This window comes from Oxyura jamaicensis, chromosome 8, assembly GCF_011077185.1.
Source record: "Oxyura jamaicensis isolate SHBP4307 breed ruddy duck chromosome 8, BPBGC_Ojam_1.0, whole genome shotgun sequence".
NCBI lineage: Eukaryota > Metazoa > Chordata > Aves > Anseriformes > Anatidae > Oxyura > Oxyura jamaicensis.
Window position 1 is genome coordinate 30,215,500 of NC_048900.1, and position 27,385 is coordinate 30,242,884.

Consider the following 27,385-nt stretch of genomic DNA (forward strand, 5'->3'; position numbering starts at 1 on the left):
AGCTGCGTTGTGCGATGAGCACTAGCTTTTTCATGAACTGATCTCTTGGAATACAATGTTTATTGTCTTTTATCTACGACTTGTGTTTTTTTTTTTTTTTTTTTTTTCCAAATTAATTCATGTTTATCCTTCATCATTTGGTAAGTTTAAGCCTGCTTTTTCTTTATAGCTGTTATCTGTTATGTAAAGAAAATACAGGGTAGAACAGAAATGGAATACTAGGACATTTTTCTGTTTTTTCTTTTGGTTATCCTTCAATGCAATTGAAATACCAACACATATTTGCTTTTTAAAGTATGCTGTAAAATTTAAGTCATATGCTAGCCTTAATTTTTGGAAAACATGATATGTTTTCATTGCAAAATAACCTTCTGCGATGGAATTTACTAAGTTAAATAGTATGGCACAATCCAGTCAGAGGGGTAGCATTTGAATTTTTTCCAAGCCTGGTGAATAACAACTGATCAGTTTAATTACTTGGAGCTGCACGACATGCTGTCAGCACACCAGAGCTATCAAGTGATGTCACGTTTTGTTTTGCTTTCTGATCATTGTGCTTCTAGAACCAAATACCGAAGACTTACCTAGCGGCAACCAACACTGCAGCAGTGCTTCAGAAAATTCTGGGTTTGGAGACTATCTGTATACTTGAAACTGCTGAGGATAACAGGCAGGTTTACGAGGTCCATCACTTTCTCCAGTCATTTGGTCACAGACTGCTTTGGGTTGCAAGGGACCTCAAAGCCTACCCAGATCGCCCTTCCCACCAGCCCAGGCTGCCCCCAGCCCCATCCAGCCTGGCCTTGGGCTCTGTCAGGGATGGGGCACCCCCAGCTCCTCGGGGCAGCCTGGACCCAGGCCTTGCTGCCCTCACGGTGAAGGATTTCTGCCTTATATCATGACATGGTGGTGTGTACACGTCGGAGGAGAGACGAGGGAGGGAACTCCTTCAGTGGAGTGGAGCTTCTGGAGGCAACTGCTCCATGCCGGGGTCCCTTTCGGCACCCAGCCTGCCCACAGCCAGCCGCGGTGCGGCCCTTTGGGGCAGCTTCGTGGGCCTCACCTGCCCGAGTCCCGCTCAGACCGTGAGACTGGCAGTGCCGCGTTGGGAATTCACTTCTGGTTTAGAGGCAAAGCCGGTCTCTCACAGCCCGTCTCCCTCTGATAAGATTTTGGATGCGTTTCAACTTTGCTGTATACATAGCAGGATTCATTTCCTTAATTCCGGCGTTGAATAACATGCTGCCTTAACTTCTGTGAACAAATCTGGTTTTGTTTTTCACTGGGTATTGATGTGATTTCAGGTTTGTTTTGCTTCCTTTGGAGAAATAGGATGGTTGTCTTGCTTTCTCTTGCTCACTGGTATTGGACAAACTGTTGCTCAGTTGTCTATTGAAACTCTTCGGAGAAACAAACTGAAGTGAGTAGGGAAAAGGAAGGGGAAAAACAGAAGGTTCCCTTCTTTTTCTCTGCTGAATACATTCCTCCATGTGAGTTGAGCAACCTCAACAAGGTAGCAAGAAAGGTTCCAAGGGACATGAAAGTAAGGAGGGAAGAGCTCACTAAACAACAGAATTAAGCACACACAGCAACAAAACCAGCAGCATAATCTTTAAATCTGTCCCGTCTGCACGTATGGCTCCTAAACCCTGCCTACAACCACGGAGGACAGGAAGGAGAAGCTTCCTTCATTCCCCCACCTTTTATGTGGGAAAACAAACTTCTTGGTGTCAAAAACATAATTACCAGCTGTTAAAGATTCAAGCAAAGTACAGCAGATTATGATATTAATGATAATTTGATTTTGATGAGCTCAGCTGTTCCTCTGGGAAGGAGATAGAAAGAGTGGATCCGTTCACAGAGAACTAACCAGGCTTAGGTGTATCTGTCTGTCCTGCATCCGTACCTCCACCTCCTCCCCTTCTCAAGTGGAAGAGTGGGACTCAGTGGAAGATGCCTCGTTTTGAAGGTTTAGGTCTTTGGATTCACGGATAATGACAATTCATATCATATTTGCCCCTTCCTGAGTGGTTTTTGGTACTTTGTGAAGCTTTGTTAACAAAATCTGAAATTTTATACATAAAGCAGATAAAACGGGTACCTTTATAAAAGCCTCTTCTGACCCTGTGGATATGAGTCCCACAGGTATTCCCCACCTTAATGTAAAAAATAAATATATCTTTCTGGCATTTTTGATACCTGACTTACACTGGAGTTCCTGACTTCGAGACCTGCAGAACCACGCAGAGAATCCCAGAGCAGCAACTCGCACACACAGGCTCTGCTACTCAGTCAGTGTTTTCTGTGCTAAGATGGTTTCTTAACAAAGTTCTACAGTTGAATTTAGCTTTGTCAAAAGCTATGTTGATATGTGAAACTTATTATTGTGATAGCATCTACAGATTTATATTTGCAGTATACGTTTCCAGGAAGCGGGGTTTGCTTCTTACGTGTTTGAGTTGGTTGCCAGTACAGACTGATAAAGCACGAATGTGTCTGCCACATAATTTATGCAGTGTAGATTAGCTTCGCTGCAGAGCTGTATGTTCTCTGGTTCTTCACTGTTTTTTATCCTTTTCAGCTTTTTTGTTTCTGAATAACCACAGCTAGCTCTCCGAAATGATGTCTCTGTTTTACTTGTATTACCTTGCATCATCTTATGAGAACATCCCATCGATTCCAGCATGGTGGCAGGTTTCTGCGTCGCTCAGGGCAAGTTTTCAGGTTCTTCTGTACCGGTCACAGCACAAGGCTTTTTTGCGGTAGGCAAAAGGGTGATGATCTTGGCCGAGGTGAATTAAAGCAGTGTCACAAAAAATGCTCTGCTGCGTCTGTGACAGGCATCTTTGCAAACATGGATTTGGAGAAGTAGAAAGAGAACAGATTCAGGAAGTTACAACGTGAAAATCACAGTTGTTCTTGGTTTCCTAGTGAGGACATGAATGAGTGTGAGGTAGAGAAGTAAAGCAGAAAGCTGAACTTTTACCAAGCGCCATGAGATGCTGCATAAGATGAAACTGTTTGCCTACATGTTGTTCTCTCCACCTTACAATTCACTTCTTGCCTTCTCTACTGTTCTGTCTGGTCTGACAGAAAATATGGTGCTTTATCAGCCAGTAGGCAGCTTTGCTTGACACGTGTTAGTTTGCTGTAGCATAATATAAGGCTATAACTGATAGTAAATAATAGGCATTTGTGTAACACGCTGACACAGTGACACAAGCGGAATGCTAAGGTAAAACAAGGAGACTGGTTACAAGAGCAGCTGATGATGTTCTGGGGTGAAGCACTGTCACAGCTGCCCATATAAAAATATCCATATGAAATATGGTTTTATTTTTCCAAGAAATACATGCAAAGCTTGAGTCTGATAAACCTCTGCCACTGGGAAGCACTGAAAGAAAAATCACTTTTAAATTTCTCTAAGTTTTTTTTGTTCTCTCAACTCTACAGATAGGTATTGCTGAGGGGCAGGTCAGGCATTAAAGAACACCACAATAAGACCGTGCAAAACCAGCAATGAATTAAGCAATTTCTTTTATTTTTATGGTAAAAAATAACTGTTTTTTTGGCGGACGAAACACTTGATTGGCCTGCCGGGTGTGGGGAGCGAGGGGCTGGTGGTGCAGGATGGCCGGCGGGGCCTGCCAGGCCCTGCGCCCAGAGCTCCCCTCCTGCGGCCTTGCTGTCCTGGGCACAGGGGGCTGGGGACAGGGCCTGTCTTGTTGTCATGATCGCTTGCTGTTAGGCAGCTGCCTACTTGGCTGTCTAGAGCTTGTTTTGCTAGGAAAGGAGAGCTTTAATGGGTAAGGTGCCTCCCTGGAACTGAACTCACCTTTGTGTTCAGTGGAGCATTGAGTAAAGGCCGCACGCTTTCTTTTGTTGAAGTTGCATTTTATCACAACAGAGCAATTCATTGCAGCTTTCTCCACAAATGCTATGAAGGCAAAACATCTGCACGGCAGTTAATGGACCTAGATGTGAGCCGTTTTTATCGGTTGGTGTGGAATCGATCTGTACCCATGTGGTGCAAGGGCTCTTGTCGCACTTCCAGCAGCTCCATGTGTCCAGCGTTAGGTAGCTCGGTTACTGCTATCATGATGATTTCTCATCACCAGTTTTGTACAGTAAATGATGCATCTTAATGTAGACCTCAGAAAAGGAAAGTCCTTTTTCTGAATGAAAACATGCAGCAGGTAGATTTTTCCTTATAGACTGAGTAATTTCAATTGCACTGCATTGCCTGTTTGTCTTGATAATGAAGGCTGTATGTAACTTCTTGGATTCCATCGTATTGATTTCTGACATAGTTAGCTGTCTAGACATTGGGATGGAAATGCAAGCGTGTTGTGCCATCTGAAAACAAACATTCTGAAAAGAAACATGAGAAATTAATACCATTTTATCACTTAAAAAAAACAACAACAACAGAAACCAATTGATATTTCTCTTAGCTTAGGCACAGCTTTTGCACTGATACAGGTTGTCAAAGTGCATGGAAACACAAAAAAATATTTAACAAATGACCTCCTTTTATAATACTGGCATGCAGCTTTTACCATGGTCTCACAGTATTTACTGTATGTTCCTGAAATGTGCAGAATAGAGTCTGTAAATGAACATTTGCTCCCTGCCTTTTCTCTTCAGTATATAAAGAACCATGTAAAGAGCTCTCTGTGTGAATTAGAAATGTTTTCTGCTGCTACTTCATTTTAAAAAGCTTTAATGAACCCTGCTGACATTGTACATATGCAGGTGATAATTGCATAAATGATGGACAACTTCATTAGGTTAGAGGGAAAGTTTTCTTTCATAACAATAATGTAAAATTAGCTCTTCCATTTTATTGGATTCATTATTACCAAGATAATTGGAGGATCTGAATCTGTACTGAGCCCAGTGCATTCTGGAGCTTATGCCACAGAAATGAGGTTTAAGGGAACTCAGCATAATGCAGAATTCAGCCCTTGTATTTTCAAGTGTATTTTCAGATCTCTGCTTCTTAGAGTGATAATTCCTAGTCAAATTATGTGTTATGGTTTAAAATTAATTTTTATTATAGACCCAAGTAAGCATCCAGTTCGGCCTGACATTCTTTATTGGGTGCTATATACTGCAGCATTTCTCTTCTTTGAGCATAGAAGATGGGATGAAGGAAGAAGAGCTACCAAAATGAACAAATTAAAAGTACATCTCTCATTTATGTATTACATTATTTTGTATTTTTCTGAGGAGGATGGGGACAGAATGAAAACCAATCAGATACAACATGAGGAAACTCAAGAAGAGGCTGACAGGGAGCACAGAGCCAAGGCAGAAAGAGAAAAAGAGAGGCCGAGGAGCTGGGCAGGAGGAGCTGGGCAGCACACTAATCCTGCGGGCAGCAATTCCCAGATTACTCTGCATCGATTCGAACTGACGCAATCCCTCCCCGTCACTGGCATGTCAGACTGTCCGTAGGTAGTTACCAGCAGAGCCAGCTGCTGGAATTACAGACCAGTGCAGCTGGGAGAGGCAAGGCTTTGAAGCACTGTCCCTCACTTTTTCCTCAGCCTCCCAAATCTGACTGTCACCTCTGAAATGCTGCCTTTGTGTTCTGGCTTTGGAGGAGGTTTTGTCTGTTTTTCTCAGGTGAGGACCTGATGTTAGTAAGCTACACATTTCTTGCCTCCAGGATCCTTTATTCTGCGAGCGTCTAGTGAATACAGTGCCAGCCTCCAAGGGGTGTATAATACAGCCATCTACTTTTTAAACATGCAGGTTTCTGTGAGTATGCAGGAGCCAGGTGAGGCACAATTTAGATAGGCTTCAGTGCCAGCTTTCACAGCCTTTATTAAAGCACTTGTAAGAGATCTGAATGCATTTTTGCCAAAGACTTGCAAACATATATGCAGACTATTACTGTTTAAATGTTGAAGAAAGCAACAAGGGAGGACTAATTTACCCAGCTAAGAAGGTAAAATCAAGTAGATCCAGAGCTTGATGCTATTCAAACAACAATGTAAAACCTAGGTGAAAATAAACCATGTTCACAGCATGGTACGCTTCTGCTCCTAGCCCTACCTCATCTTCAAGAGCTGGAATTTTATCCTGAAAAGTCAAGTTCCTATGAATGTTCAGAGCAGTATCATTTGGTTTTAAGATGCTTAGACAGTGTACTGTCCAAGTGGCCTTCTCTGCCCAATGCTGTGGATGTATTTCACAATATTGATGTTTTCCTATGAATATGCTAAAAGCACAAAGTTGGTAATGTAATTTTTTTGACTTAGATATCTTTGTCTACTTTGTCATCTCTTGTTGCAGCTTCATAACCTTAGCTGAGTAGATTTTGCTCATCTGGACATATACATTCCTGTGGGATTCCCTTACCTCCAACCTGGAACGTATTCCTGTTCTTACCAAAGACTGCTCATACGGCAGCTCACGCTGAAGCAGAAGCAGCAGCATAATGACCATCAATACGAGTACACTGAGTTAGAGCAATGTTTCCTCTCTGTCATAAAACCAAGCTGTTGTTATGCACCACAGATGGAGACACCTCTCTGCTGATGGATAAATGGCATGGCACTCAGTGTGAGATCCGCATGGTGTCTGTTAATGGCTGAGTGGCTGGGAGTCCCACTGTAGGAATTCATACACACGTGTGGGATCGGCTGAGGATCTAATTCCTGGACATTAACAAGTGAGTGCTCGTTTAAGAGGCTCTCAGCCCATTTGCCTCATTCTGTCCCCTCTCAAGCAAGTTAGATAGGGAATCGGAATATTTGTGTAAGGAGCAGATGAGGCAGATAATCCCAGGGAGGCTCACTTCTGTCAGCATTCAGTTAGTATAACAATGAGCTCTTTCACAGTATATGCAAGGGCTTGATTTCCCAATGGCCATCACAACTGCAGAGCTCTGAGCATCTTTGTGGAGTGCCCTCTGTGGCGTGCAGTGCCTAGGGATCACCGAGTCTTGTGGCTGGAAACCATTTGCTTCCCACCAGTCTGGAGCAGAGAGCTGCAAGCCATCCCCTTGCACAGGCTGCAGTGCTCTGGAGATGAACTGGGGCTGCTGGTGGTTGTCGGAGTAAGTGGATGGCATTCTTTATTTAAATTAAGCAGGAAAAATTTCAAAGCAAGTGGTAATTATACGTGTCTTCACTATGATCACTGTAAATTAATGGCAGCAAGCAAGCTCCGGTCGCCCTTAGCTTTTAGAGGTCTTGGCATTGGTTTGTTTTTTAAATCTCTTCCCCTTTAGCAATGTGTCCTTCCAAATCTAGTCAAGGTCTGTATTGTCAGACTGGATCCCTTAACAAACTGTTCTGCTCAGCTGTTGGGGGTCAGAGGTGGAACATGAAAGCCAGTGGCTCTTGCGTTGTCCCTCCAGTGTTTGCAGAATGGGTTGCCTCAAGCCGTTGTGGGCTTGCTGCTTCCTTTTTCAGCAGCTTGCTGTTAGACTAAACCAACAGACACGTTCATTTAACAAACCCATCCTGAGGCCACACGCCGTATTGGTAAGTTCTTACAGCCCTTTTTGTATGATACTGAGCTCCTTATGTTCCAGATGAAGCTGACAGAAGCTGAAAATGCTGTGTAATTCTCAGACTTAGACATTGTTTATTTTTGCTTTCTAAGACAGCTGGTAACAAATGATGAATTATGTCCTTACAAAAAATAAAAATAAAAAATCCCCCCCCAAACCAAAAGCAAACAAACAAACAAAACAACAAAGCCACCCCCCCCACCAAAAAAAAACAAAAACAAAAACACAACAAAAGAACTCCATTGTTGTTTAATTGGTATTTACAAGACAAATATCCTTAAACGGTGTAAAGACTCCAAGAGGAGTATTTTGTATAACAATAACCTTTTCAAGAGATCTCCTCACCATCATGTTGGTAACGATGCAAGTGGTGACACTAACATAATAGCAAGGAAGGAACAAAGGAGAAAAGGTGGTACCCAGTGGAGAAGGTAACATTGGATGATGCAGACTGAGAGTTGTTGTATCGAGAAGCCCACATGTCCTCCAAACATTATTTTGAAATAAGCTTCTCTTGAACACAATAGCTTGGCAATACCTGCATGGCCTATAGTCAGCTGCTGTCTTTGCTTCTGACTTAGGGAAGCGTTAAGCAGTCACCTCTATAGGCACAGGGATGTTTTCTCACAGCCCCTGCCTACAACAGAAGCACCTTTCTGAATCACCCAGTCCTAGGGCTCTGCCCTGTTTTCAAGACGAGAGTGAAGACAATCTGCACTACCGTACTTGAAAACTGCCTCCATAAGGGAAAAAAATGAATCGCTAAATGTCAGGCTTTGCTATTTTTACTGCATATCCCAGAAAAAAGAAAAGCTGTTGTGTTGCTGTATGCATTCGCAATTGCAGCACGCTGCATGCCTGCCATGGATGATTATTACTGTTTGTCTTGTACTTGTCAGTTGTTATTTTACAATGGAAGAAATTTCTGTAACAAGTTGTAAATGCCTTCTGTTGGTCACCTTTTGTGAACGGGATGTGAATCTTCTTCAGCTCTGCTTGAAAAGCATTGAAGATTTTTTGACAACAGACTGTGTACTTTGGGTTAAATTTTCATTTTCTCCAATTCTGTGAAGTAGGGCTCCACACAAGGCTAAGTGAAAAATGTCAGGAGTTTGCTCGGTAGGACAGAAATATTTTCCGATGGGTTGTTTTGTTGCGTTCTGAGCATATTTATATTGTTTGGATTCACGTACTATTAACCACTAACAGAATTTGACAGCACACTCCCTTTGTAGTATACTCCCTCAGAATAGCCTCAAGCTGTACTTGAGAAAGGAATTTGGTTTTAATGGTTGGTTAAAACAATTCAGAACGAACTAGAAGGACATAAAGTGATGTTAATTCACAAAGTGAAATTTGAAAAATATGACGAATAAGGATCATGGCCCTATTCTGAGATAGCAGCTGTGGGAGAATTGACAAGTTCTCCCGGTGGCCTGAGCTGACAGCCGTGTTCCCGTGTCGGAGTATTTCCATCAGCCTCAACCTAGATCGCTCCACCGCTCACTGCCACCTCTGTCGCTTGACCTCTCATCCTTCAGACTCCAGCGTCAGTCCTGGCTTTTTGCTCAGGCTTGCTGTTAGTTGACTTACTCTCATTTGTATAAGTCCCAAAAAAGCAATCAAATTGAGAAACTCTTGCCTCTGTGTGGAGGGGATGGGAGACGGAGCGAGACAACAAGGCAGGAGGTTTTCAAGCACAATATTGAAGGTTGAGCTCGTAACTGTGTAGACAGTGAGGAAGAAAATGAGACAAAAATAAATAGGACTGGAAACTCATTTAAAGTTGTGTGCATCACGATGTAAGGCAAGTGTTCAGAAGTCTTGGAGTGATGTCATGTATCGATCATATATCATGTATGATCATATATCGATCACAGAAGACCAGGAGCACAGCGTTCAGCCCTGAGGCTGTCCCTGAGAAGTGACCAGGCATTCAGAACCACTCTCCAGTTGAGAGCAGCTCCCCCAGGTTGGTGACGTGTGGAGAACTCAGCCCACGGTTTAAGGCCCAGGCACTTGGTTGCTGGGTTTTCTTTTCCTTCGTGTTTATCACGCAAACAAATGAGCACTGTATTTCATTGTTAAAAATCTAATTTCTAAGTTGTTAAAGATGAAATTGCTCTCATAAGAAAGGTCTTGGTTAATATCCGATTTCTCTTGCTAGCGTGGCAAAGAAAAACAAATTCTAATTATTTCAAGACTTTAGGGAAAATATTTCCTATGTAATAAACACCACAGGTTTGCTCATTCGAATGTATTGGGGTGGAAACTGATTTCTTGGTGAAAGAGCAATTGCTCATTGTAGACAAGTGGCAGCAGTCATTGTCAAATCCACATTTTTTCCTTTGTAAACTGAATGGTCCTGGCTAGGAGTGATACAAACTTGAAATGGCATTGCCTGAGGCAAATAATACCCTGTCTAATGTATTTGATTTTGCAAAGATAACAAGCTGAGTTACATTTCTGCTTTCAGTTATATTAATGGTTCAAGAAAAGGGAAGATAAGAAACTGAAACAGATTATTAAATCTGCCTTTTATTCTAGTATCACTTAAGGTAAAAGCTAGTGATGCCTTAAGGAAATCTTTGGGGAAAAAAAAAAAAAAGTAGTATTTAGTGCTTTATGCAGAAAAAATAGAATATATAATGTATTTTTGTTAGATTTACAGCTATCGGGCATTTTGGTAGAGCATTTGGTTAAATACCTAATGAATAATTCATAGTCACTAATTTATGAGCCCTGTCATATAGACTAAAAGCCAACTTTCAAGGCCTCAGACAAAGAGAATAAATACATAGCATTTAGCGAAACTCCGACCAAACTGGGAAGTCAGCGGGGTGGGAAGGAGTGCTGTGATACGGCTGTGAGCGTGTGAAGGGCATCGGCTCTGGGCTGAGAGGGGGAATGATTTAATTCCAGCGGATTTTTAATTGCCAATATTAAAATTTCCCACCGAGAGCAGGAAGCCTGTTTTATTGGCAGAACTGCCGCTCCGTGGGCAGAAGCCTTCTGCTGGAAGTGGTCGATGGAGGACCTCTGCACCCGCGCTCCGTAACGCCATGCGGTGCTTCTGATGAACTTCACATCTTATGCCTTTGGACGCTGTACTTCTGCCAGCCTGCTACAGAAATGGGAAACAAAAGAAGAGGCAGGTTTCCCTGATGAGCTCGCAGTCTTAATTAACGAGACTTAACAAAAACAATTACCGCAGACAAAGGTTAAAAAGAGATAAGACAGATAAAAGCAAATCTCAAACAGGGACAAGAATGCAAGCTGCGACTTTAATGTTGAAGAGTACTTTGCCTCCACGTAGAACAGAAGGCTTTAATACAAATGCTTTTCCAGTGCTGCAAATGGCCTATTTTCATGCCACATCTCTTGATCTACATTTCAGAAATTTAAATTTCAAAGCCGAATACAGCATTTCAGAGACATAAAGAGCAGTTCGTGGCAACATATGCTCTTCACCTTTCCAAGTAGACGTGCTTTGAAGGAACTTTGGGTTTAAAGTAATACAGCGATCTCTAAAAACAGCAGCATGGCGCAATTGGAAATAACGTTATTTTTCCCTTTCAGCGTGACCCAAGTGCAAGCAATCATCTGATATTCCCCATTTGACACAAAGGCCCTGGGCTGGGAATCCTGCAGCTGGTAACAATTGAGTGGATATGGCTACTTTAAGGGAGAACTCTTCACAGAAATTACCCGTCATTTCATCTTGGTGAAAAGAAATAGCAATGATCACTTAAAGTTTCAGAGCTGTTTAGTACTCTTCAGTCAGCTTTTTCTTTGGCAGACATCTCCTTCAAGTAACTTCTGTTGATTGTGCTGGCACAATTGTGCTTCTGTGGTCCAATTTGTGTATTCCTCTGTCAGAGGCGGTATAGACGTGTCTTTGTGGTCACCTGGCCTTGAGTAGCTCTTGCCGAATCTGCTGGGATCTGGGAACAGGGCAACTGCGGCTCTGAGGGTTTTGTCGTGTTGAAAAATTGATCTTTGCAGCTTCTCACAGCTGAATTGGATTTGGCTTCATGCACAAAAGTTAAATTGATGGGATAACTATGGCTGGTTTTGTCACCCATAACTCTTGCCTAGAGCAGGATATTAAAAAGGACAAAGGAATTAAAAACAAAACTGCTACTGACTGTGCATTTTTATTTGACTTTCTTAATGTTAGGTGATTGTTGACAGAGATTATTCAGGCAGATTGGGTTTGTGCTATAGTTTAAATTAAGCCATTGTGTTCTTACTTAGCATGCAGAAAAGATCCTTCCAAATTTTGAAAAGGTCACTGCTGTTAATCATTTCAGAAAGGCAATAAAATATTCCAGTAATGACTCAACTGAAAAGAATAACCAAGATTAAAAACTTATTAGTGCTTAATAAATACAAGCGTATAACGGGGCATGCTGAAGAGAAGCTGCCGTATTCAGATGAAAGACTCTTGGTGAGAGTGTTTGCAGTGGCAGCTAGTTCTGGTAACTCGCATCGTCAGCCCTCGTGGCAAAGGTATTCAGTGCAGTTGAAGAACATAGTCCTGGGGGGCTGCTTGCTTTGAGTTCTTTGGCTTCCTGCTGAAATTTAAAACTGGGAGATTCCTCGTGAGTTAGATTTTAGACTGCTCCAGTCTCGGTGGTGTCTGCTAGCAGGTCGTCGTGACTTAGCTTGATTCTGGTGAGCTGCAGAGCTCCCAGCGATGTTGGTTTGAGTTATGTCTGCAAATCGGGACTCTTCTAATTCACAACGGGGCACCCCAGTCAAGCTTAACATATTTTTAGTTTTCCTCTGTTGTCTAGTTACATTAGTGTGTCTTTTGTGCTGCTGGAAATCACATTCACTGTGGCAAAGCCTTGGTAAGGAGGAGTCGGTACAGAGGAAAGGAAGGTACGGGCACATGAGATTAACAGGAACCCAGTGCAATGATTGCAGATCAAGGGTTATTATAAATATATTTTCCAGAAGATAATTTCTTTATAGCAAACTTTTAATATGCTTTATTGAAAAATTGTCACAGGCCTCACAGGAACTAGATCGTATTTTCATTCTAAGGTTGTTCTATTTTTTATTAGTTTTAGTCTTGAGATACGTTTCAGGATCACAAAGTTATTTTTTGAAATAATCCGCTAACCCTCTCTAGGTTGATTTAACATACTCCTGTTAAATAGGATGTATACATACAGTACAAATAAAAGAATTTACAAGCTATAAAGTAAGTCAGGATTTTGTTAGCCAAGCCCCTTATGAGGTGCTTTTTCCCCCTCATCTCTCCCTGGAAGTCTGTGGATCCTTACTAAAGAGAAGTACCTTTATGGATGCACAAACAGAATAGATGTAAGGTAATAGTAATTATTTATTGTCTTTTTGGATGTTTACCCCATTTTGTATGTACCTGATCATTATGGAGCATTACATTCCCCGCACTTTGCTGCGCTCAGCTTGCTCCATGCTCGCTGGGTCCCTGCACAAGCCCGGCCCAAAGCGTGCCATTACTGGTCCCAGTAACCGTCGGAGCGGGGAAGTCCACAGACGAATGTTCTGCAGGTCTGGGATAGATGTCCTCAGTGTCAGAGCCTCTGCAGCTTGATGGACTGTTCCTACTGAGTGAATATTAGAGTCTGGAAGCTTCTTTGTATGGAGTAGACCTTTATTCTTAGTTTCATCCCATTATTCCTAGCAGTGCTTTTATCTGTTACCACTCCGATATGTTTTTTACTGCTTGTATTAATACCTGGAAACAAATGTTGACAATCAGAGTGACTGTGTGCGCTGTGACGTGCCTAAAGATGAGTGTCTTCTGATTTTAGTCTTTTTTGATGTTAATCCCACTGGACCTGTTATGCTTTCTTCATTTCCTTTCAAACCCACATGATTCCTCTGTAGCATACAGTCACTTCAGGTGTCAGCGTTCAGTTTGTTTTTCAAGGCCTATCCCTCTCCTACTAACATTAACTGATAAGCGAGGGAATTTCTGATGTTTTAGACATCTGAACTAAAGAATCCAATTTCATTTCTGTCCTGCTGTTCCTGTATCTCTCACACTAGTGTGTTTTCCTGTGGACAGTTTGTTTAGCTGAGGCTTTACGCAGCCGTAGCATCTACTTTTGTTCCTGCTTTATCAATCTGTACTTGCAGAGAGCGTATGAACCTGGAATTCAAGCCGAGGTGGAACGTGTTGGCTTCACGTTTCTGATCCTGAATTTACTGTTCAGAAACCGAGCGGGCATCTTCATATCTTTAAGTATTTTTAAGATGCTGGCTGGCTTATTTAGCTGTCAAAACATTTATTTTTTTTAATTCCACTTCAGTAATCCTTTCCTGAACCGGTGGGGCTGAGCTGTTTTGATTGCTGTGACATGTGCGGGCCTCCTGCTGCTCCGCTTGGATTTACGTTGCATGCAGAAGATTAATCTCTAGGTCATCACATTTAAGTCTTTTGAGGACAGACCAAGAGGAATTTTCTGTGCCTAACGTTTCTGAGTTGCTGCTGATACAGGAGGCCCCTTACAAGCACCCAGGTAGTGGCTCCTACCGAGGCGCTGTACGTGTAGGCCTCGCGGGGCCGAGCCGCCTCGCTTCATCAGGCTGGGCTGTGCCGTATTGCTTTCTGCTCGGGGCACAGGACCACAGGATCACCGGCTGCAGGACAGCCCCTGCTGTCTGCCAGGCCCCTTCTGCCCTCCTGCTGGGACAGGAGAGGTCCTGGCACAGGCCGTGCCCGAAGGTGGAGGTCAGGGACACCCCTCTGTGGGTACTGCAGCCCCAAGGGCCAGCGAGGCTGCTGCTCCCCGTGGGAGCACTAGTGCTGCTGCCAAGAGGCCAGGCTTGTCTCCAGGGCTGAGACCCAGCTCTGCCAGGCACCCCGGGGGACCCCAGTGTCCTCCCAGAACGTGATTTTTAAGGTTTCAGTAATTAATGCATAAATTCTGCTGTAGCCAGGGTAAGTCCCCGCGTATGAGAGGCAGCACAGCGCTGGGACACGTGCATCCGCAGGAGCATGTGTTGTGACAACTCCCATATGGTGCCACCTACACGAGGAAATGTAATTTCTGCCTCATCAGCCTTAATCCTTTCTCAGTGAGAACGTTTAACGTTTTGAAAGGCACTTGGCTATTGACCAGTCTCCACCACACGCATATATGATACCGTCACTCCAGGTCTGTCACATCGCTTCCCGAGTCTGTTGATACCTTTACAGCACTGAAGTCTCTGCTGCTCCCCATACACCATCACTGCAGACGTTTTTCAGGAACGTTTTGTCCACAGTGTGTTGGACAGGGGAATATGTTACAGGGAAGCTCTGTGGAGAGCAGGAATCCCTCCTCCCGTGAGCACCTGGGCAGGGCTCGTTCTCTCCTCTCCTGTCCCCTTTTCCTACATTGAAGGTTTCAGAGAGCTGTCATGAAGAGATTATCCCAAAGTACAAATCAGATCTCTAAGACGAGATTAAATTTACTTTTTTATTTTTTTAAAGCCAAATTCATCCCAGGCTTGTGGACTTTTTTTGTTGTTCTTTAGAGGGAACTGGGGGGAGAGAGATACCAGCATTGCAGGGCACCGTGCTGTGACTGAAGCAATAGTAGACTAAATCCAGTGCTTATACCAATTGCTGTTTAGGTTCATTTAATATTTTTAATTGGACTTTCGTCCCTTAATAAGCTATCTATTGTCCTGCAGATCATGCTGTTAAGTGGTGCAGTGTGTATACTTTTTCTCCGCTCTCAAAATGTCTGTGTATAAAACAGCCAGGGTTAAAGCTGCAGTCCCTGACAGAGCACCGCTGGAAATTGCGGAGCCAGATTTCATGAGAGTTTTGAAAAACAATTTGCTTTTCAGTATAAGTAGTGCTTCAGTTAATGCATTAACATTTAAGGGCTGAAAATACCAGTGGAATGTCCACATGGAGTAACCAGTTTTCTTGTCGAAATAACAGGAAATTTGGCCAGTCCAAAATTGGAGTTGCTGTCTGATTGTGGGGAGTTGATGATCGCTGGTAAAAAAATGAGGGTGAAAGCAGAAAGTTGCACCACAGCCCCCAGGTCTGTGTTGTGCTTCCAACACAAATTAACCAGGCTGCGGCATCGTTTTGCTGGGATTGTTTTCAGTGCCTGTTGGTATGCTTTTAACAAAGCACAGCAGGAGAGGTAACACACAGTTTTCACAATGTATTTCATTTGAACTTTTTTATTTCTGACGTTCATAGTCATCCCATAAATTATTTTATGAATTTTAAGTAGTATTTCACTGATGTAAACAATACAAATAGCAGATATAAATGATTCATTTCTGGTTCAGTGAATGGTCAGGATTTATGGCATCGAGTGCACCTGGTTTGTTGGCCTCCACTCTGAACCAAGAAAAAAGATTTGGTTGAAGCTCTCTTTGGCATAAGCACAAATAGCAATTCCCACCAGGCTCCTGTGTAAATTATTTCACTCTACATGATGAGAAAAGAGGAGAGGATGTGAGCACAGTGTATTGGAGACCTCTTGGCTGACTGATCCTGGCGGTAAGGGAGAGATGAGGGGTACGTGCCCTTTCCCAGGTAGGGTGACCGTCCCGACAGCGGTCCTCGTGTCTGCCCTGGGGCCGCAGCATTTACAGGACGGATTCTGCCCAGGTGAGGAGAGATTTGCCTCGGTGCAGCGCTCCCTGTCGAAGCAGCAGCTGGCCCTGCAGGCAGAAGCTGATGGTGTGCAGCACCCCAAGTCACCCAGCGGCACCTTCTCAGGCCAAGGGAGAAAACTGATGAATTGTAACGAGCCTCCTTTGCCCACCCCAACATGGTGTCTGATTCTGGAAGGGAAGAGTCACAAGAGATTTACTTGTTTTTGTACAAACTTATACATGGATGACTTTTTTTCCCCTTGAGAAGCGTGAACGTTCAGGTGGTTTCTTCATTGCTTTCCTGTGGGAATTTCAGCGCCACTGAATAAGCAACCACAATAACACGCGTGCATGTTGCAGCTTGTTTACTTGAGGAAATATTCCCAACACAAGTTGTGGTTCATTAATCTGTATGCATTTCCCCAACTATAATTGTTAAATTAATTTTAGAGTATTTTTAACCAATTTCATGGTTTTGATCTGCGTGTCAGGGCTGTGTATAGACATAAACATTTGAAGAATGCTTCCCCTGAAAAGCCTCTACTTTTGTTGAGAAGCGTTAATATTGAATTATTGATATTAGGCCAACAGAGTGGATAGATGCTCTTGCCTACAGCACTGGAAGCATATTGTTCAGTGCATTGTAATCTCTTACAATAATATTCTTCTTCTTGCCATACATATCTCGATCTGGCTGGCTGAGCAATGTTGTTGCTTGTAATCTCTGTATCCGGAAAGGCAAATATAATGTTAGAGGAGTCTGGGGAAACATCTCGGGAGGTCAACAAATCACTTGCATTTTCACATGTTGTTTTTATGAGATCTTACGGAATTTTACTGTGAAAAAGTGTGGTAGACAGAGGCAAGGTAAGAGATTAATTAAAAAGGTGTTGGGTTCTGTGGTTATTTTTAATTAATATATGTAGAACAGCAGCAAACCAACGAGTTGCATTTCTGGCAGTCGTCCTGGTAGTCCGGAGGTGGCTAAATGCAGCATAGTGGGGCTGGAGGTCAAGGAGCAGCTAACGCCTTTCTGCAGGCTCTGAGCACAACGCTCGCTGTTTCAGTTCCGAGTAAACTCACAGATGAGAGGGAGCGAGTCCCTTCTCCCTGGTGAGACCAAAGCCCCCTCTCCAAAGGAAGGCGATCTGTGCTGTTTTTGAAGTGCAGATTCTTAAATACTTGAATGAGAGTGCAACATCTGCTGGGGACTGACATTTGTGAAGCTGTCTTCAGCTCTGCAGGTTCTCCAAGAGATAAATGCTGTTCTGCAGCAGGCAGGTGCGCAGCCTGCTTTACTTTGGTCTCGAAGATCTGCCATCCTGGTGGCTGTAGGCAAAGCTGTCATCGGCAGGGGGAATTTCAGTCCTCATTGGCAAGTAGTAGGCTCAGTAAGAGCAAATGAGGAGAGCAGTGACGGGGCACTGGTGTCTGCAGACCCTTCGTGTCCATGCCACAGCTCTGAGGGTTCGACTTGGGGCCGGTTCCATAAACCAAGCACCCATTCGGGGCTGGAGAGCTCCAGTTGCGTCTTGAACAGACTTTCCAGCTCAGCTTCACCTGAAAAGATCCAGTTTGTGTCTGTAGACTGCCGTATTCCTTCTTCCCTTCTTAAAAATAAGTTCAAGCGTTTTGCATGATACAGAGTATGGACAGAAATTGTCCCAGTGCTCTCACCTCAAGTATAACAACTGACATTAAAATAAGAGGAGGGAGTCTGCTCCAGATCCACTACTACCTAGTTACTATGGCAGTTAATCAAGGGACCATGGAAACAATGCAGCCTGCCTTTGGTCCCCCCCCCAAGGAAAAAAAAAAAAGATCCTCTAAATAGGAAATCTTCCTAATGGTCTCGTGCCCCCCAAGATTACATCCAGGTTGTTTATTTAACAGGAATGAATTTTAAAAAAATCCATTGTAACTCTGTCTCGTCTTGCACTTTGGTGAGAATGAAATTGCTTTGTTCAAAGTATTCAAAAGATGTCTGTGAATCCTGATAATTGTTATTTAAATAGACATTTTAAATTGGGTTGAGAAACTGACAAATACGCAACTCTCCCTCAGGAATTTTCACCTTTTCTCATTCTTGGTGGTTTTTTTCAGTTAATGTCTGTATCCCCCAAACTCATTCACATCTGGCTGTAGAGATGAAAATACTGCTAGAGGACAGTGGCTTTTCCTAAATCTTCTCATTGAGAAGTTAATTAACATGCAGTTATGTGCTGTTTGCCATCCGTGCCAGAAGGTATTTTATTTTCTCTTTCTTTTTTCACCATGGCTTATTGTTTCAGATGACGTTAAAATGGGTTAGGGACCTGCTTAGGGCTGAACGTCTCGCCCTCTATGTCAAAAAACCACCAAGATTTGCATGGGCAGGACTTCATTTCATGGTTGTCTTTCTTACTAAGGTATAAATCTTTGTATCATTAATCTAATGCTTGGGTCTCTTCCTGTCTTACAGAATGGAATACAAGCTCTTTGTGTTAGCCAGGAACACTTTATACGAGGTTCATTATAATTTTGGGGATAATTCCTTACTCTGATTCCAGCCGTTCTGGACAGAATTGGATGTGCCTATCCTGGGTTTGAAATACAATAACATTGCATCTTTAATAAGTTCTTATTTTGTTTGTAATGCATCTTGCCCCGGCAGTTGGCAGCCTGGATGTAACCACGTAGGTACCAGGCTCAGTGGTATAATTCTGTTTGTTTTATTTTTAACTTCAGCAGGACTTGTACCGGGAACCGCAGTCAAGCCATCCTTCTTTTGTGTTAGTGACACTTGTGTTTTGCATATTTTATTAAGAACATTATTTTGTGTCACTTAAGAGTAAGTTAATAGCTGCTTTGCTTCGTGTGACATGTGGTACGTTCACTCGCCAAGGATTTTGTTCTGTAAGATAAAGTCATGCAATTTTCACTAAAAAAAAATTAAGTATAATTTCTATTAATTAAGCGTGTTATGAATGTTACCTAACATTTTCGAGGATTAAAACAAAGATTACTTCTCTTTGCTGTCAGCATCTCTTCATACAAGCCTCTAAATGCCGTTTATGTTCTGAGAACTGTAAGGACAGGAGAGTATTGCAGTGCTGGGCTCTGGCTGCACAGTCAGCCGAAGGGGGGGACGCAGCGCGGGGCTGCGCTGAGCTGACCTCGTGAATTTGTGCCTGGAGAGAGCTCTGTCCTGGTCCTCGGGGGTTCTGCTCTGCTTCTAGGAGTCATCGAGCGCTATCAAATCGCTGCTTCCCAGTAATGGGTGCCCTTTCTGCTGGGATCTCTTTTGTCTTTGCTGGTTGTGAATGGAGATTCTTGTTTTTAAACCAATGATGTGATTTTCAGATTGGCCTGATTCTGTTGGCAGTGTATGCAGTGAAGTTTAATGCAAACAAATGAACAATGGCAAATGATCGCATATTTCTGTGGGTGAGCCAGAATGAGAACGAATTCAGGGTGTTTATTAATTCCAGGTACTGAATTGATTTGTTCCTTCCCATTGAGGTAGATCCTCTGTTGGGAGGGATTTCTGAATGTCCCCTTCTTCATTAAACGGTAATTCTCACCGTAGGCACAGGGAGAATGCTTAAGACATCTAACACCACGTCCAGACAAGGAGGGATTTTTGCTGTTATTTGTAGTGCTTTAGAAGAGATGCGTTGGGAGTGTTGACCTTTAAACAAGTACCTTTGGTGCTTTGTGATATTTAAATTGAAACAGTGTTCTTCCTTTACTTCTCATCTCCTCCAGGCTTTAGAATAGCGCTGTAAGATATTTGAATGAAAACTTGCATGGCTTTACATTTCAATAATCCCAAAGAAGTTGAGGCTGCCATTGTTGCTGTGAGGAGAGGACGTGGAAACCGTGCTGACGGCAGAGGCAAAGGGGTTCAGCTCCAAGCAAAGCAGAGGAGCTGCGGGGGACAGCAGGAGGTGGAAGGGAACTGGAACTTGGCTGTAACGAGGAGGGGATGGAGCGGCGTGGGAAGGCAGGGGCATGCCGGAGCTTTGGGTTCCTCTGCTGCCTCTGCACTGTGGGGCTATGCACAAGCCAAATGAATCGCCAGTACCAGGTCCTGCAAAGATGCCAGTGCTGTAAGGAGGAAGTGCTGTGTTTTCTGCTGAATAATGCCAAGGTACACAAAGCATCCTTGCAGTTGTGGGACCTGAAGCAGCAGATGCTAATAAAGGAAAAGAAATGCCAACCTATAAAAAAAGAAAAAAAAAAAAAAAAAAAAAAAAAAAGGTGCCTGTTTCTTCCGGTGGAATTTTCCATTCTGTCTTGCAGTTTGATGTGTTTGTGTGCTCAGACTTCCAAGTCACTTGAGTGAAATACCAGAAGTTATTCTAACGCCGAAGGCAGCAGCAGTTACTCCTTTATAATCAACACAAGTCAGCAGATTGTACCTTATAGCAGGACTTAAAGCCAAACAGCATTGATCTCAGGCAGGTATTCTCACGTAGTATCTGATTCTGCTAAAATCTTAGAACACGTTTGTGTAGGAACTGGCAAGGAGCAGTGAGGGATGTGGATGCTTTAGCAATGCTGGGATGTTTGGGCTTCAGTGAATCTGACTTCTCTTGGTTTTATTTCAGTAGGAAGCCTTGCTTTCTGTAATGCCTACACTAATTCACTGGTAAAGAAAGCAGCAGAGGAAATCAAGAAAAATGAAGTTATAAAAAATCTCAGAGAAGTAGTTTGCTTGCTGTATTGTCAGTAGGAGCCAAGGCAAGTGGCATGGCAGTGGGGACAGCGCGAGCCCTTCTGCAAGCCCATCGTGCTGGTGGTGGAAGCTGCCCTTTGCCTGCCTGGCACCCGCAACTAGGACAGAAATTAAGCCATGGCATGCCTAAAGTGTGCCTGGTGCAGCTGGTGGTCTGAAAGTTTGAAATGCAAGCAGATTTTCACAGAAGTTGAGGTTTATTTTATTTTATTTTATTTTATTTCCTTGGGGCTATCATGGCAAAGAGTGGGCATGAGGCTCTTTGAACACTCACATGTGCGAGGCTGTCAGCTGATCAGTTAAAAAAAACTATACAAAGGGGGGGGGAGGTTAGGCAAAAAAAAAAAGAGAAGAAAACAAACTGGTGTGGATTTTGCCCTTTTCAAACTTACTTGATAAAGCCCTGGTTTTATCTGTGTTGATCCTGTGTCAGACACAGTGGCCAGACTTGCTGAAGTACACGCAGGCACAAGTCATTCTCCATCGATCTGCCACTTCTCTGTGCTGACATTTAATGGCTGTCAGTTGTTCATTATTTTAAGAATAGTGGTGGAGGGAAAAATGGTAGTCTGATAATGGGTAAGCAACCATTATGTCAAGAAAATGTTTGAAATTCTGCAGATTTAATTAATGCCTTCTACCATGAAAGACACAGGTGGGAGTCATTAACTTGGAAAAAATATATAAAAAAAAAAAACAACCCAAAACCAACCCACCCCAAGCCAACCTCTTCTTCAGTTCTGATTTGAAAATAGGTAATAGTGAAATTACATTAGTATTCAGTAATGTGAAAAATGAGAAAATTGCATAATAAGACAAAGCTTGACCAGAGTAATCTTTTTTTCAGGATGGACCAATAGGTAGCAGAAAAGGGGATATAGTTTGAAATTCAAAACAAGGTTTGGAATTGAATACAACAGTGTCAAGGTATAAGCAAATAGTACTAAAAAATAAAATAAAATACTGCAAAGCCCAGCTGATGAGATTTCTGTCTGAATAAGGTTTGCTTAACTGTGCTCAGAATCCATTATTTGGTTATTGAGCTTGGTAAGGTTCTGGTGAGATGAAAAATTAGTTTTTTTGTGTGTTTGTAAATGGGGAAAAATAGTATGTAGAATAGGCTTAAATTACACATCTCAGAAAGAAAGGTTCAAAGACCTCTGCTAGAGCCTGCAGAGCTTATTAAAGTGTCTGTCTGTGTGGTATTGCCCGCTTGTTCTTTGTCGCGTGACGTAGGGACTTGGAAAAATTTGCACAACAAGCCCAGCTCGTGGTCAGCAAAGGAGCCTTCCTAAGTGCTGAGTAACTTTTTTTAATAGACAAAGACCATTAAAATATAATGAGGAAGCGAGGGCTGTGTATGTATTGCTGTTAAATACTGCTGGGCCGGGCCGACAGCTCGTGCCCACGCCGTTACGTGACGAGCGGCCGCGGTCCTGCGGGTCCCTCGCCAAGTCCCCGGCTGGCAGCGGGGTTGTCCTCGGCTGGCAGCGAGGGGAAGGAAGGGGCCTGGCAGCGGCGGTGCCGTGCCGAGGGGTCCTTGGTAGCAGCGGGAGAGGCGGGAGCGAGGCTTTGTGCGGCGTTGTTGTAACCATGGCACTGCGGGCGTCATCCAGCGAAAATAGCACTTGGAGCGTCTGTGAAACAAAGCTGGAGCAGCTCTGCCTTGCTGCGCGAGGGTCCTTAGCGGACCGATCGCTTGTGCCCGCCGTTCATTTACATATAGATTAATGACCTGCTCTGAACCGCTCCCTGGCTTTTCAAAACCCTCTCAGGCTCAGGGTGGTGGCGGCGAGGCAGCCATCGTGCTACACGGAGGAGGCCCTGGCCCACACCAGTGGCCAACAGACCAGTGCCTCACAGGTCCTGTCACGGCCAAACGAAGGGGGTGAAGGCCGGTCTGCACGTTGTAGAAGAGCTGATGTGCATTAAAGTGACTGTCATTGCCATGAGAGCGCAGAGCTGACCCCTAAATTAAATCTCCAAAGTCCCCTCCTCGTGTTTGTGCCAAGGCCTGTCGGCTCCGTTTCAGTTTCCCCTAGAGTAGTGTGAAAAAAAGAATGGGATTACAAGGGAATCATCACGTTTGTAATGCAAGAGAAGCAAATCCTCCTCTGTTTGTAAGGGAGCTGTTTGATAGGAGGTCATAACACAACGAGGCCTGAGGAGGAGCAACAGGGAGGCCCACGCGCGCTTCCCGGCTGCCCCTGCGGCCCCGCAGAACCTGCGGCCCTCTCGCAGGGAATGTCTTTTCCCCATGAAAATTCACAGTTTGCTGGTGATTAACAAAAACAGCGAACAGGGAGATGAATTGCTGTTTTGGACATCTGAACGCCTTTTCAGAAAGAATGAGTTATTTATATTCATAGATAAATATTATTAGTATAGCTCTCTCCTTCTCTCCTGACAAAATATTGTCAGAGAGTAGTGTTGATGTTAAACATTTTTGTCTCTAGTATTAAAAACGTGCCACAGGTTTTAAGTAATCTTCAGACCTTTTTTTATACAACTGGGAGAATTTGAGGACAATTTTACTTGACTTCAGGGAATATATTCATCAGAAATGCTAGAGAATTTGATTTTCTCTAATTCCTATGGGCTTTTCAAGTCTAGAAAGTGGACGTAATTTTAATATTAAATGTTCAGGGTTGTGTAACGATTTACATACTCTGTTTTAAGCTGAAGGTGCATTTTCTTCCACTGATTGTATGTTAAGAAAATGCAATAAATGATAGAAGGAGTTCTGTACCGTGTGCCACAAGGCTGCTTGAAATGTGATTCTCCCGGCTGAAAGAAACATTGGGATCCGTTTTTCCTGGTACACCTGAGGGCTTCCGTGTCATCTCCAGTAGTTCAAAGCTGCCTTTGCATTGAGTGATAGGTCTGACTCATCTCCATCCTTAGCTTACTCATACTTAATATTGAAACATTCTTCAAAGGAAGGAGATCTAGAAGAACTTTCCACTCTTGGCAACACCCACAACAAAGACTTAAGTCAATATGTTCAACGCAAAATAATTGACATAAAAGGGATCAAAACATTATATTTTATTTGGCAAAAGACGTTTCAACTGAAGAAGAAAGGTAAATCCCTCAACTAACGGCACGACCAAGACAGTATTGCCGAAAACAGGCCATCGTCTGCATCAAAGGCACTGCCACTGCTCTTGTTTTGCTTCATCTGATCAAAGTTCCTTTTATCCATAAATTATCTTTACTGGAAATTGTTGATTAATTTTCCTTCAGCTCCCTCTCACTGTAAAATCCTGAAGGTGTTGTTTATCACAAACCACGTAAGAGAGCACAGGAGGAATAAGCTCACCAAGCAGCTTTCTCAAGAGCAAAATAAGTGGCTGTTCCATTGATTTTATTTTGTGGGTTGGTCTAATGTACCCTGGCATTTGTATTCTGTATTATTGTCTGAGACAATTATTCCAGATGCATATTCCAGTCTGATTGCATCCTAGCAGGAGACTGTTAGAGTAAGGAACATCCTCTGTGCAGCTCAAACATGTTGAGTCCTTGTGTTGAGCACCAGGGCAGAAAATGGGGAAGAGACTTCATGACTTCTTGGTGCCTATGCACAGCATGGGAAACAAGCCCAAACCTCACGAGTTTTCTGAGCTCCTAACATTGTCTAGTTGCAGGTAATTAATTACTGTATTTAATAAAGATATCAGTTCTTATACTTAGCTTTTAGATAAACTTCTCCAGTTTAAAATATTTCTTATTTTCTATCCATGTTTTCTATTTCTAGTCTAGATTTCCAGCTAGGACAAACCCTTTACTAACATATGATGCATATTTACAAATGGTCATTACTTCCCATGACCAGGCATGATAGCAAAGTCAGTCATCTTCACATCCTTCATGAGGAGATGCCATCAGTCTTATTATTTTCTTGCAGGTGAAACTGAATTGTTTCAATTTTTTTTTCAACATTTAATGATTAAAAGATTTTTTTTTCCATTGATCTAAGAAGGAGAACGAATGTCAGTAACTTTTGGGATCGCCTGAGGAACTGCAGAACTAATAAGCAGGCTCTCTCTCGTTAATTCCTAAGCAGGAATTAGTGAGCATGGCTGAAGACTTTTGAAATTAATCACTGTTAGCACCAGGTTCAAAATGCACGCACAGATGTGACAGCTGCTGGATCTGAGCTGGCCTCAAGTTGTGCCAGGGGAGGTATAGCTTGGATATTAGGAAAAAAATCTTCACTGAAGGGGTTGTGAGACATTGGAACCAGCTGCCCAGGGAAGTAGTTGAGTCACCATCCCTGGAGGTCTTCAAAAGACATGTAGATGTAGTGCTTGGGGACGTGGTTTAGAGGTAGGCTTGGCAGTGCTTCATTAACGGTTGGACTTGATGATCTTAGAGATCTTTTCCAACCTAAACGATTCTATGACTCAATGATTCTCTCTTTGTGCAGGATCCTCAGGTCTGACACTGGCGTGGAGCAAGGCGAGCGGACGCCTGCTCCTGCAGGTAGCGAGCATTTGTCTCGGGCTTTCTGGGGGAGGAGTGGATCTCAGAGACGTACGCAGCTAATAGTTATGGGAAGCCCTTGCCTTAGATGAGGTGCTTTTAAGACCCTTTCATCTACAGGTTGCGTGGTGTACCGGGGCTGGTGCTAGAGACCATCAGTCTCCACAGGAACATCTGGAAAGGCTCTCAGAAAATTGGCTCTGTGTTATGTTATTAAAAAAATAATTTATCATCTGGCAGTGCAGAAGATAAAAGCTGGCTTTCTGGATGTTGCAAAGCTGCTCTTAAACTACGGGATCCACTCCCGTGTTGTCCATTTCCACACAAAGACCGATTTTCCAGGGAGATAAGAAAATCAAGTATCACTATTATGTGGGCATATACAGCTGTATGCAATTTTTCATCGATTCTTAAATTGCATTTGCACTTCGTCTGGTGCATGGCAGTCAGCATGGAACACGTATGCAGCCTTATTTCTCCTCGTATTTGTGGTATCTGGAGTTTTTAAAGCTAGCTATATTTATTCAGACTATTTCCCAAGGATACGCTGAAGTGTGATTTGTACTACTCCATCTGCTACCTGAGGAGGAGGAAGAGAAATGAGCGTCAGTAATGAGAACTTTAAGAAGACAAACATATGTGTTTCAGATTTTGTATTTTCTTTTAAATTGTTTTGTGCTATCAGAGTGGGGCTGACAGTCTGGGCTTCTCAGTAAAATGCAAAGGGGACATTGCTGTAACTGAACTCCAATACCGCGGTGTTAATATAAGACAGGGCCTACCAAATACAGGAAATACCAGTGATATTGCCATGGTATGTAATGGTGCTTTGTGTAAATTTAAGCTTTTCTAACCTTTATTTTTAAGGATTTGGGTACTCTGCTCTGAGCCACAGGCACCAAAAGATCCACACGTCAGTGTTCAGTCCTAACTCCTAGAGCATTTAGGTGACTTTTGATGAGACCTTTGCCATAAGTAATTCAGGTACTAGAAAATACTTGCTTAAATAAAGATGATGTGCTTTAATTGCCTTTTTATATTTGTAATCTTTACAGACTGCCTACATTTATGGAAAAGTTTCCATTGCCAGCCATGGGGCCTGCTAGCTTCCTTCTTTGTTCCCTCTGTGTTCCTTCCCATGCAAATCAGTAGATTACAGGCTGGTAAGCCGGCAGGTATTTTTTTGAAGTGTGTGTGTGTATATTTATATATATGTGTATACGTATAAATTATAAAATACAGAATTGGCAAGCAATTCAAGCATTTCCACTCTGCCCTCCTACCAAGCTGCAACCACTTCTGCAAAACCATTCTCGATCACAGAAGCAATTGAGGAAAAAAAGAGTGTACAAATTTTTGGTATGGTGTCTCGAGAGAATGGCTCATAAAATATGCATGAAGCTAGTCACGAAAATGGCTCATAATCTTCCCTCTGCCCACGTCTTCCTTGTTGCAGTGCTGTGCGCCGCACGTTGCAGGAGCAGTTCGAGGGGTCAGCCCTTGCGGCGGTGCTGCTGACGTGTTGGGGCTGGCAGCTCCTGGTCCGCAGGGCTGCCTCGCTATCTCCTCTCTGGAAGCAGGTCAGCGGCTGTTACAGCAGAATTAGCCTTTTGCTTGCCTGCAGGTTTCTCCCCCTGAAGTTTCCCTCGCCTTTGCATTCTTACAGATCAGCTGTGGATTTAAAACATTCGTCGACCTTTTAAAATGATTTAGAAGGCAAAGCAGCCGGCTCGGCACGTCAGGTCCGATGTATCCCTGGGCCTGTCCGCCAGTGCTAGAGGTGATGCTGCCAGCTGCTTTGGCTCACACAGAGCCGCTGCTGGCTTCCTTCTCTCGTGCTGTGGCTGGAGGCTGCCAGGCTGGGATTTGAGCAGAGCTTGTGGCTCTGGGACGGGGACGCGGCCCCAGGGCTCCCGCTGATTGCCCCTGCCAGCAGCGACACTCCTGCAAGGGACCCTGCTAGCATGGATTTTAACCCGCTGTGCCACGCTGGGGAATTTTGGCAGGGTTGTCACAAACAAATCAATCATTTCTGCCCATCTCCC

At 43.3% G+C, this 27,385-nt stretch overlaps 1 protein-coding gene and 1 long non-coding RNA gene across 4 annotated transcripts in view; both read left to right on the plus strand.

Moving 5' to 3' along the window:
- Positions 1-27,385, plus strand: part of LOC118170662 (cAMP-specific 3',5'-cyclic phosphodiesterase 4B-like) — a 145,407-nt gene that overhangs the window by 44,639 nt on the left and 73,383 nt on the right. The gene's annotated exons all lie outside the window — the stretch shown is intronic.
- Positions 9,438-13,969, plus strand: LOC118170664. Of its 2 annotated transcripts, none has more exons than XR_004752826.1 (3): positions 9,438-12,040; positions 12,761-12,867; positions 13,837-13,969. It is a non-coding gene; the product is annotated as an uncharacterized LOC118170664 (long non-coding RNA). The 2 variants fall into 2 exon arrangements; XR_004752827.1 differs by lacking the exon at positions 9,438-12,040 and adding an exon at positions 12,229-12,244.